The following is an 11,486-nucleotide window of genomic DNA, read 5'->3' on the forward strand; positions in this document are numbered from 1 at the left end:
TAATGGAAGCTGACCCTTCCCATCAGTCTGATGATTGCTTGGACAGCAAAGACTCATCATCAATATTAACGGTTAGTGTAATAGCTCATTAGCTCTAACCATCTATTCTGTGATTTAGCCATTAAATAATTGCTTTGCAATTTAAGCTGTGCATATCCTGTTTGCAGAGGTACTTTGCTGATGTTAAATGTCTTCTGAACAAAGTGACTTAGAGAGGAAGTCTTACAGTGGTCATACATAAGCCTAAATTGGGACAGCAAAAAGGGACACAGACCTCACAGTGGCCCCAATTTATCAAAATCTGACACAGCCAAAACCAGTCAATTACAAAAATATCATATATACTCTGTATGCATGCAGTACCTAGCACTCCTTTACCCAGTTGGTCTTCATGCACCTGACCTGAGCAGATAGAATACAGACATAAACCCAGGATAACTGACAGTTCGTCTCTTCTTTGTCCTCAGCTTGTGCTCATGTAAGTGGCAATAGAATTTGCAAGGCAAGAGGGAACAAGATACAATACACTGAATACTCCCACCGGAACCCTGAGCTGAATTCAGAAAGTATCTGCATGCTTAGGACTACTGAAGACTCTGCCAAGGATTCAGAAATCTTACTTGAGACTTGAAAAGATACTTTGGATCTAGATGACCCTGAAGTAAGAAGGAATTGTATGCTCTCAATTTTAAGCTCCATGAAAAAGAAGGCGGGGGGGAAAGGAAAACAAAAATAAGAACTTTCTTTGAAACGTGCATGTTTGTTTCCTTCCGGTAAATTTTTTGAAAAGTAAGAAGTTAACTGCTTTTCTCCAGTCATTTTACCAATTCCTGAGAACACAATGCAATAGATAAGCTTATCTCTAATGCTCATGTATTGTTTGAGACCTACTTCATTGTATAATAGCACCAGGTTTAAATGACCCCTGTTTAAAACATAACAAAATTTTGCAAATTCCTTGGGACTGCTTCTTGACTGTATTCTAATTTCTTCAGACAAATCTGATCCACTCATTTTGCATACAAATAGGAGATGACATTTACTCTAGCCCCAAGAGTTTATCTTAACCTCTCTCAAAAAGTCTCCTTCTTATCACATTTAAAAGAACTGCAAACATTAGTTACCTGAACTCTCTAATGAACTAAAGTGCAGAAAGCAAGCACAAAGAAGGTGGAAATGTGGACAGGCCACAAAGGGGAACCCTAATAGCATTCTTTGGACACTTAGGCATGACAACAGGAAGGCCTAAGATGGAATCTGTGATGCAATCTGTGATGAATGTTACAGAAAAAGCTGAAGTACTCATTGCCTTTTTTTGCCTCAGTTTTTACAGGCAAACCTTGCTTCCAGATTTCCACATGAGGTCCTGGCATGAACTGCAAAGGAGAGCAGCACCTAAAGTGGGAGAATTAATGGCTTAGAACTACTTAGAGAAGATGAGTACATTAAAATTCACGGGACAAGGTGAGGTTTACCTAAGGGTCCTGAAAGATAGTGATAGTGAAGTTGCTGTCTCTTATCTACCAAACCTTGTGATAATTGAAGGAGGATCCTGATCTCTAGAAGAAAGCTAAGGTTATGCCCATCTTCAAAAAAGTTAAAAACCAAGACTTGGGGAAACTATCATTCAGTCAGCCTCACATTACTACCTGGAAAGATCCTGGAGCAGGTCCTCATGGAATCCATTTCTAAAAAATACAAAGGACAAAAAGGTAATTAGGAACAGTCAGCATGGGTTTACCAGATGGAAATCATGCCTGACCAATGTGAGTGCCTTCCACGATGAAATGACTAGCTGAGTGAATGAGGAGAGAGCAGACAATGTAATATATTTTGACACTAAGGCTTTTGACTCTCTCCCACACCATTCTCATTTGGAAGCTGAGACTGTATACGCTGGAAGAAGATGGGTTAGGTGGGCTGAAAACTGTCTAGACCCCCAGGCTCAAAGAAGAGGAAACAATAACTTGACTATCAGCTATTGATAAGCTGAGTACTCCAGGGGTCAATAATGGGGCTCATGTTGCTTGGTGTCTTCATCAATGTCCTGGATGACATTACAGAATGCATTCTCATCAAATCTTTGGATGACACTAACAGTAAAGCTTCAGTCCAGAGCGGCCTTGAGAAACTTGTGGGTCAAGGTAGAATAAACTTCATGAAGTTCAAAGAAGAAGTGAAAAGTTCTGCATCTGGGGCAGAATAACCCCATGCTTTAGTACAGGCTGGGATACAACTGCTGAAAAGGGCCTACAAGTTGTGATGAAGAGCTTGCAAATAGTGTGTTCTACTCACAAGCAAGACAAACCACATGCTGGGCTACACTAAGAAAAGATATCAGCATATCAAGGGAAGTTACTACCTCCCTCTGCAGCACCCCAGTGAGGGCCACACCTGGAACACTGTGTCCATCCAACCACAGTTCAACAAGAATGTTGAGAAAATGGAGAGAGTTGAGGGAAAGGCTTTTAATATGGTCAGGAGCTAAGAGTTCACATTATATAAAAGGGGTCTGAAAGAGCTGGGCTTTTTTGGGTTGGTTTTTTTCTGGCAAAGAAGGCGATTTAATAATAAGCTAATTGAAGAAGGGTTAGAAAAATGACATAAACCATCTCGCAGTAGCATGGCACAGTGTTACAAAGGGCAATGTCTATTCTGGCTTGGGAGGTTTATCTTGGACATTAGGAGAAAAGCTCTACCTTCTCTACTGGGGGAGTAGCGCAGTGCTGTAATAGGCTATGCACAGAAGCTGCAGGATCACTGTCCTTGGAGGTTTTCAGGATTTGGCTAGACAAAGTCTTGCCTGACTTGACCTAGTGCTGGCCATAGGCCCACTTTGAGAGGGAGGTCAGACATGATGTCCTCTGAGATCTCTTCTCACCAACATTTCCATGAAATACTACAATACCCTACAGGTAAACTGACTGACAAATATCACTTGTCTGTTGTACAAAATGCAGAAGGGAGAGCAGACTGTAAGCAGTGTTACTGTTCTTCTACTTATCTCCAAATGTATTTTGAAGTTGATTGCTGTCTACCAAATTGCAGATCAGAATGAAAGCTTGGTAATGACACTGTTGGAACTAACCCTTCCTGATCTGAATCACCCCTTCCACTGGCAGGATTTCACAGCATGTGTATTAGATTTCGCCTTTCTACCCCACCCTCTTTTTTATAATAATGTCATTCATGCCTTAATCCTTTCTGACTTTATTCCGTCCTTCCAAATCAAATAATGACAGTAGAAGGTTAGCTTTGAAGCATGCTGATTTCTAAACTATTTCCTCACCACAGAAGCTTAACCTGAATGTCACAGTGAGTGTAACTACAGTTAAGAAAAATCTGTATATGTGTGTATGTTTGAAACTGGCTTGACAACAGTGAAAGCTCTATCAAGTATCCAGAAGACCATTAGGATTTTCTCCTTTAAAATGGCAGCAGGAAAAAAACCTAAGAAAATCTAGAATACTTATCATCATCAAGTCTGTCAAAGTATTGAACACATGAACTTGATTCTGCAAAGCCTGACCTGTAACCTAAAGAGGCAGAAATCTGCAAGTGAGTCACCCCACAAAGTGACAATATAGTTGTCAGGCCTGCTCTCCACAATATGATCGGTTACAAGCTGAAACTAACTTGCTCTGTCAGAATATGAAGTGCTTTTGAATAGTTTCAATACTGCATTGTTAATGGCCTTTGCAGAACAGTTTGCTATGTTGTAATTTTTTCTCCCAAATTAGATACAATTTACACTGTGATGCCTAATACACTAGTTCTCAGACTGTTGATATGAATTAAGAGTGATCTATGGAGAGACAACAGGTCACAAAATGCCAGCCTCTCCTTTTTTTTAAACAATAAACTTTTTTTTTTCTTTTTATTATCTATCTCCCCTTTAGGAATGTCTCCAGTAAGTGAGGGAATATTATGAGGCAAATTCTTCCTGACATGATTCGCAATTCATAATAAAAGTCTTCATACACTAATATCAAGTTACCATTTATTACCATCATATTTATATTTCGCCCTGAATAATAAACTGAAGGGTTACTAGCACTATCCTTCTTTCTTTACACTAGCACAAATACTCAAGCGCTCAGCTCAAAAGCCCTAGTGAAAAAGAACTTAATGGATAAATTGAGAATTTGCTTGCTGTAAAAGGAGCAGGTCATGAGAGTTTGTTATGAGGGATATGAAATTCCAATATTCTGCATCCCCTTGTTTCAAAATAAATCCAGCAAGGAAAAAAAAATATTCTAACATCACAGTTTCTTATGAAATATTAAACAGATTAAACAACTTATAGAATTGTAAATCACAGTTACCTCTGTTATTCCATTTAGGTTTCAACTATTCTGTGTTTACAAGAGGGCTTATTAATCTCATTAAAGCTGATGGGTATATCACTCATATGGGCATGCAGATCCTACACACCCTGAAAAATGAAGTTAGCCTTCAGGATAAATTTTGAGGCAAACTGGAGTCCCATTTGGCCTGGGTTTTACTAACTTCATTGAGTAGAGATTTTATAACAAATATGATCTGGAACAAATATGTATAGCAAGCCAGTTTCAATAAAAATGTACAGTGTATTATTTTGTCTTATCCATAAATACACTCTAAATTTGTTTAAGCATCAGATCTTACTCAAAGTCCCAGAAATTAAGTGGTAAAAACTAAAGCAGATTTTGTGAACTGAATTAATAAATAATTTTTTAAAAAGTGTAGGATTGTCTCATTTGATTCAGTTTTCCATTGTTATTTAACTATTTAAATTATAAGTTTGTTCAAAGCAACCATATAAACTTCCCTTAAATTCACTCTTCTTCTCCAAATTACATTCAAGACAACTTTACAGTCTCAGAAACAGGATCAGAAAAGTTCAGTAGAATTTAGCGGCTTAGTTATGGATCTTGACAAGTTACTAAGTGAAAATCCTGAGCAGGAGGGTACCAGAAAACTTCTCCCAATTTTATCCACGCGCATACAGCTCTGCGAATAAATAAATAAAAAGACATCATTAAGGGGCAATGCAAAATACTCTCAAAAGGTCAATCCAAAAACCATCCTTGGAGTTTACGCTTTAGGCTGTGTGAATAGAAGAAAGTTCAGCCAAGACCTCACCAGTGCACAAGGCAGGAAACAGGGAAAGGAAAGCTCCACTTGCTTTTCATCCCAGCACACAGGGAGGAACTCCAAGCCACTATTTTTACCCTTACTTGCCTTGTACTGCTCCATTCCCATCAGCATTCCAGTGACATTTACTCTGAGTGAAGGATGAGAAACCAGAGGTCAGGAGAATGAGACAGACTGGTCCTTTGTATGTGTACCTTCCATTTGCCCTTACGGAACATCCTGTGATTCTTGCAGCTGGAGACCTGCTGTTCTAGATGACATATTCCAAGTGTTGTCCTTTCTCCACTGGATAACTTAGGACTCATCCGTACTTGAAAGAAGCTGACCTGCAATTACTACTGCTGATGTGTCTGTTAAAGCAGGAAGAGTCTGTCAGTATTATTAACATATACGTGCTATTTGCAACACAGCCACATACACTGGAGAGTAGCTTTTGAAAGGAACGTCTTATCAGCTGGTGATTACAAGAAAGAGAAAAAATAAATGCTCATAAGTAGAAGTCAAGGGAATTAGTCTCTAACTCAGGTTAGTTGCCAGAGGAGGGGCAGAGTAAAAATGCTTGTCTTCACTTTCATTTGTGAAGTAGGACATCTCACTAACATAGTAATTACTTTCCTTGTCCTATGCACACAGAAGTGTTGCTGCAGAACCTAAACAAATATATAAGCATTATTAAGAAAATAATGAAATGCTAAGAATCAAGAAAAGAAACTCTTCCCTGGATGGCCACTTCAATAAATCTTACCTGTGAGGCTTTTGGAATATCCATATAAACTACTGGTCATTCAGTCCAGGATGTTACATCAATATTATTACATAGTACTTCCTATGGTTTTTTTCTTCCTTCTCAGATAAAAGTTTAATGTGAGCACATTTTCACAGTAAGGAATATAAAACTAACCAGAAGGGATAAACTATTCGGTAAAAGTGGGATCTACATAAAAATGGGAAGTTTTGTCATCTCTGCAGCTTGGAAGACTACATTTTTTTTGTAGCTAACCATCCCAGAAGGTAAAAACAGCTCCTGAGAGAAGAATCACTTATGATGTGATGAACATAAATGCTGTCCTGCAAGTAATTTTTCAATACTGACTAAAATTATTCCAATTCCCCCCCTTTTTTTTAACCAAAAAAAAAAAAAAGCATACTTACATGCAGACAAGAATTCTCATCAGTATGGGAAGAAACCAAGGTACATTTCTGTGCTAAAGTATACTGTCTCCTAAGGCGCAGGGAAAATAAACATAATATATTAAAAGATAGTTAACCCCATTGGGTAAAGAGTACAACTAGCAGCTACGGCTATAAAATGGTTAAGACTGCATGTGCTTGGTTCAATCAGAATTCAATGGCCAAATCCAGAAATAGGACCAAAAAGGTTAAAAAAATAAAAAACCCAAAGGACTATTGCAGCAGAGAGAGCAAGTAGTCAACAAAGGAACGTGCTCCTGGGAAAAGGGCTGCCCATATTGTTCTGTGCTGTCATCATCTACACAGTCTTTTGACATCATTCTTCTCGCCCAGTGTGGCTCACAGGTGCACTGATAATTCCTGAGGCAATGGTTTTGGCCCTGGGGCTGGAGGAACTTGCACATTTTAATCACATAATTAGAGAAAGGACTTCTTAAGAACTAAAAACGTGAAAGGCTGATTCAAGTATATTGAAGCTTATTGTGTGGCGGACATTGTGCACACAAATACTCAGGCTCTTTGAGGAGCTGACTGGTAGCATCAACTCAGGAGGTGTTCAGATATCCCTGGTCATGGTTTCTGTCTGACAGTCTGTTCAGCACTGGGTAGTTGGATTAATCCCCACAGAAGAGGAAAATCTCAGCTTCTTTTTCAGAATATTTCATGAGAAATATTTTTTTCCTTACCAAGTTCTAGCCTGAATGTTTGAATGTGTACGCGGTGCAGGTGCCCCTGTGCCGGCAGGAGCAGGGAGGCTCTGCAGGGGCGGCGGCCGCTCCTGTGAGGAGAGAGGCGGGGCTGCCCCGGGCCAGACCCAGCCGGTTCCCGCCGGCTCCAGCGGCCCAACCGCCGGGCACAGCTGAGCCCCTCAGCCTCGGGGAAAGCCTGGGGAAGAAAGGGCAAAAGGGCTGAGGGAAACGGTGGGAGAAACAGCCCTGCCAGCCCCGAGGGGAGAGCGGGAGGAGGGCAGGAGGTGCTCCAGGCCCCCCTCCCCGGCAGAGATGGCCCTGCGGCCCCGGGAGAGACCCCCCCCCGGTGGGGCAGGGGTTTCCCTGCAGCCCCGGGGAAGGCCCCAGGCTGGAGCAGGGAACAGCCTGAGGAGGCAGGAGCGGCAGCGGGGAGCCGCCATGGGCTGGCCGCAGACACCGGTTCCCCGTCCCCCTGCGCCCCTCGGGGGAGAGGAGGAGGAGTTGGGAATGGAGGAGTGCAGTTCAGCCTGGGAAGAAGAGAATATGGTGGGGGAAGGTGTTTTAGTTTTTGTCTTTTTTTTTCCTCACCATCCAACTCTATTTTTAATTGGCAATAAATTAATGTTTCCCCAAGTCACGTCTGTTTTGCCTGTGAGCACCACAGAATGCTACTGCAAATTCCTTTCAGCCAGCCTTTAATTTCACTGAAACAATGTCAGAACCACCAAGACTAGTGGATAATACCAGGATCCATTCAAATGTTGAAAGACAAGGCTAAATGGATAAAGAAAATGCAAAAGGAAAGACTTTATGACTAGTCCCGTCCCTGGGATCGGATGTTGAGCAGCTGTAATGCCTGTGCCCACATGATGATTTCTGTTGCACTGAAGTACTGACTACATCAGTTTTGAGGATGCAGAAGACATTATTCTGTTTGGGTACTGGCCAGCCACTGAGAGTAAGAGTTCTTAGTAGGCAGAATGGGGAGCGTTGGAGAATATAGCCGAGGAAAAAAGGATGAGTGGAGGGTGAGCATGTGGTCTGAGGCAGTGAGAACTAGGAATGAATGTAATATGAAGGGAACAAGAGAAAGAAGGGTGGGCAAAGTGGTTGGAGGGGTTTTCCCTGAATGTTAGTAAAGCAGTGTTCCTGTTGTCATACAGGGATGCTGCATCACACACATTAGTAGTTCAGCTCCACAGGGAACAGAAAGTTAAAGGAAACCCATCAGGATATCACAATTCAGACATGACATTTCTGTAACTGAGGGCACGCAAGGGAGCAATACTACAGGTAATATATCTTTCTACTTTCAGTATTGAAGTGGCCATATTCCCGTTTCTGTACAGCTGGTTGGAGAAAGGGGAGGCTGGGAGAACTCTTTAGGTTAAGCCTGGCAAGACATTCAAACACATCACCCAGATTTGTGCCAAGCTGCCTGACAATATTTTGTGATCACATCCCCCAAAACACATTCATGAATATATACAACATTTTCAGACAAAATGTTCCCAAGTTTTTCAAGCCTGCTACCAAAGAAAACAAAATAATCCTATTAAATGTTTTCTGTCTGCCCTTATTGTTGTACAGCAACACAGTTCTCAAGCAATGCCATTTTCTCCAAACTCTGTAATGAGCCATTACCAGCTTTTGTGCAGCTGCCACTGCTGCTGACTGGCTTTTGTATGAAAGAGTCATTGGCAATTTACTGTTTTGCCCTGCATTTCCCAGGGTAAGAGCCCTTACAATGAAAAGATTCTGAAGCTGGTCACCTAAGCTGTCCCAGGTCATCTCAGAAGCTGGCCTATTTGCAAGAAATGACTACAACATCTGAGAATCCATTACCAGCTTATATAAACTTTGGGGAGTTAAGAGAGCTGAATTCATGCCTGGACTAAATCAGAAAAAAAGAAGGCACAGAGCCTGAGGAATTAATTGCTTTATGTGTTGTTGAGACCTGAAGGTGCAGCATGAGAAGAGAGTGTACTGTAAATCCATAGGAGCTCTTGAGTATCTTGATCACTTCCCCTCAGTCCTTCACCTTTCACTACTACTTGTCATGCCTTAACTGTTTCTCCATCTTACTAGACTGCTCCCTCCTTTTTATGGGATTGGACAACTGGTAACATTTTGAAATACCCCTTGCCAGCTTGCCTTAAGATTAAAATTAGAAGCAACCCCAGTTTTTATCTATGGCACTCCATAGCTCAGCTTTAGTGTTACCATTCATGTTCATGTTACATTATTTGCATTACAAATGACATCTGTCTTGGTGGAATTAGAGCGTCCGATAGTAGACTGCAGCAACACAGCAAAAACACTATCTGAAAATAAAATATAACTACAATTGAATTTGTATTCATTATTTTAAAAAGCACATTTCAAGCATCTAGATGTTACAGCTCAGTGGGAATGTGGCTTACTTGATTTAGGGAGCTAAGACTCTGACTTGTTACAATTATGGCAGCACAGGCAATTTTATTCTTTTATTTTTAAGCAAAACAACTGCAGTGCTTGAGGCTTTCAGCAGAGAACTAGGAAATTTACAGGTAACCAAAAAATAATGGAGGGCTTGATCTTACATGGTTGTAGTTTGCAGGAGGGAAGAGAGAACAGAAAAACCTGATGATGCATTAATGACAGCTCCACTGCACAGCCTCTAAATATCCTGCCTATCAGCCAAAATAAGACCCACAAGACAGGAGCAGAAGGTAAACACATCGTTTATGATTTTTGTTTATCTTTAAATCCTTAGGAGGAGCTGAGTTCATACAGTGATGAGTGTTTAGACAAGGACAGCATTTCCACAATGAACACTGCAAAGATGCAGGGAGTTCTATAGGTATGTTAACTCTAAATGAACCTGCTCAGGACTAGAAGCAGCCTAGCTGCAGAAGCACTGAGCATTGCTCAGGCAAATTTACCTTGCTTCTTGAGTAACTTACCTCCTTCATAGCAAGTCAGAAATGTAAACTGTAAGCGTGTTAGAGATAGTATTCTGAGGAGATCATCATTTGACCCATATCTTTTATTCTTAGCTTACTTATTGCTCCCCTTCTCTTGCCCTGTTACTCAGAGAGGATCTATAAAACAGACTTATTTCTGTTCAGCATATACTGCAGCACTGAGGTATGAACACGTAAATGACCATTTCTAATGTCATTTTCTTAATATAATGCACAAAAACTCTCAGGTTAAAGTATGTTGCCCAGGGGATGCATCTAATTTTTAACAATTCCATTTAATAGTAGCTAAGCACATGTTAAATGGAACACTTTCACCCATGTCCTTTGCCTTTATTTCTATAGGCAAGATCAAATTAGTCATTAAGATTCTGAAGTGCTTGGATTGAACATATTTTTACTTTCACACAATATATCAGGCATCAAAATTGGTCTTTAGACCAGAACAACATCCAATTTCACTTGTTTTTAAGCCTTCTGAAATTTATCTTACCCTAGATACTCCAATGTGTATTTTAGTTTTATGCTGCTTACCAGTGAATTTCTTTAGTTGTGGAAGAGTGGTCAAAGACATCAGTTAACCTGCTTATATGGCCTGATCGAAGACAGTGAAATATTTTGGTTCTGATGGACAAATGATAGGAAAGGTCCTAAAAAATTTGTAGATAGTGAGAATTCAAATGTAAGTTAAGACAGTCTAAACCAGATTCACTTTGCATTCAGGCAACAAATGTTGCCTAAAATGTTAGCTGATTTACTGATGGCATGGCTGATCATTAAATGTAAGAAAAATGAAATGAAGAATATAATGGGAGATGTATACCCAAGAGAATAATATCCACAACCACTTCAACAAACACATGGTCATGTATAGAATGAACCATTGTAACTGTGACCAGGGTTAGTCAGAAGACCAAAACGTGAACTATGCTTTCTCCTGTCATTCAGATTCTCCATGATGCACCAGTGGCTCAGGATATTACAATCACTATATTGAGGAGGTACAGATCTTCTGGATGAATGGGTATATCTGCTTTCAGTTCTTTCATTCACACAGTCACTCAAAGTCACCCAGGAGTGAAAATGGTCCAAGCTACATACGGTATTCTGGCTTTTCATTAGGTTCTTCTGCACTTTTGAAAATTGCTTTGCCATCCGTTATCCCAGTTTGCTTTTAATATACAGTACAATTTAATCAGGACTGTGAATCTAAAAGTTACTTTTTCAGAATTTGGTGATAGGTTCTTTATTTCTCAGTGGTTCTATTACACGGTATCTTTCACTTACATCAAAACAAAAGCTAAAATGGCAATTTCACACCTACTCTGTTTTTAAAAAAAAATCACTGAGGTTTGTTTAGCTGTTGTATTTTCTTTCTGTAATTATTTCAATACTCCTTAAAGACCTGGTATTTAGAAGGTTGATTTTTATATTTTTAAATTTCATTTTCCTTTAGCAGAGATGAAAAAAAGGTTTGGAAGAGAAAGACAGAATTGACCACTTTGAG

This window comes from Harpia harpyja, chromosome 1 (genome assembly GCF_026419915.1).
Source record: "Harpia harpyja isolate bHarHar1 chromosome 1, bHarHar1 primary haplotype, whole genome shotgun sequence".
Classification (NCBI taxonomy): domain Eukaryota; kingdom Metazoa; phylum Chordata; class Aves; order Accipitriformes; family Accipitridae; genus Harpia; species Harpia harpyja.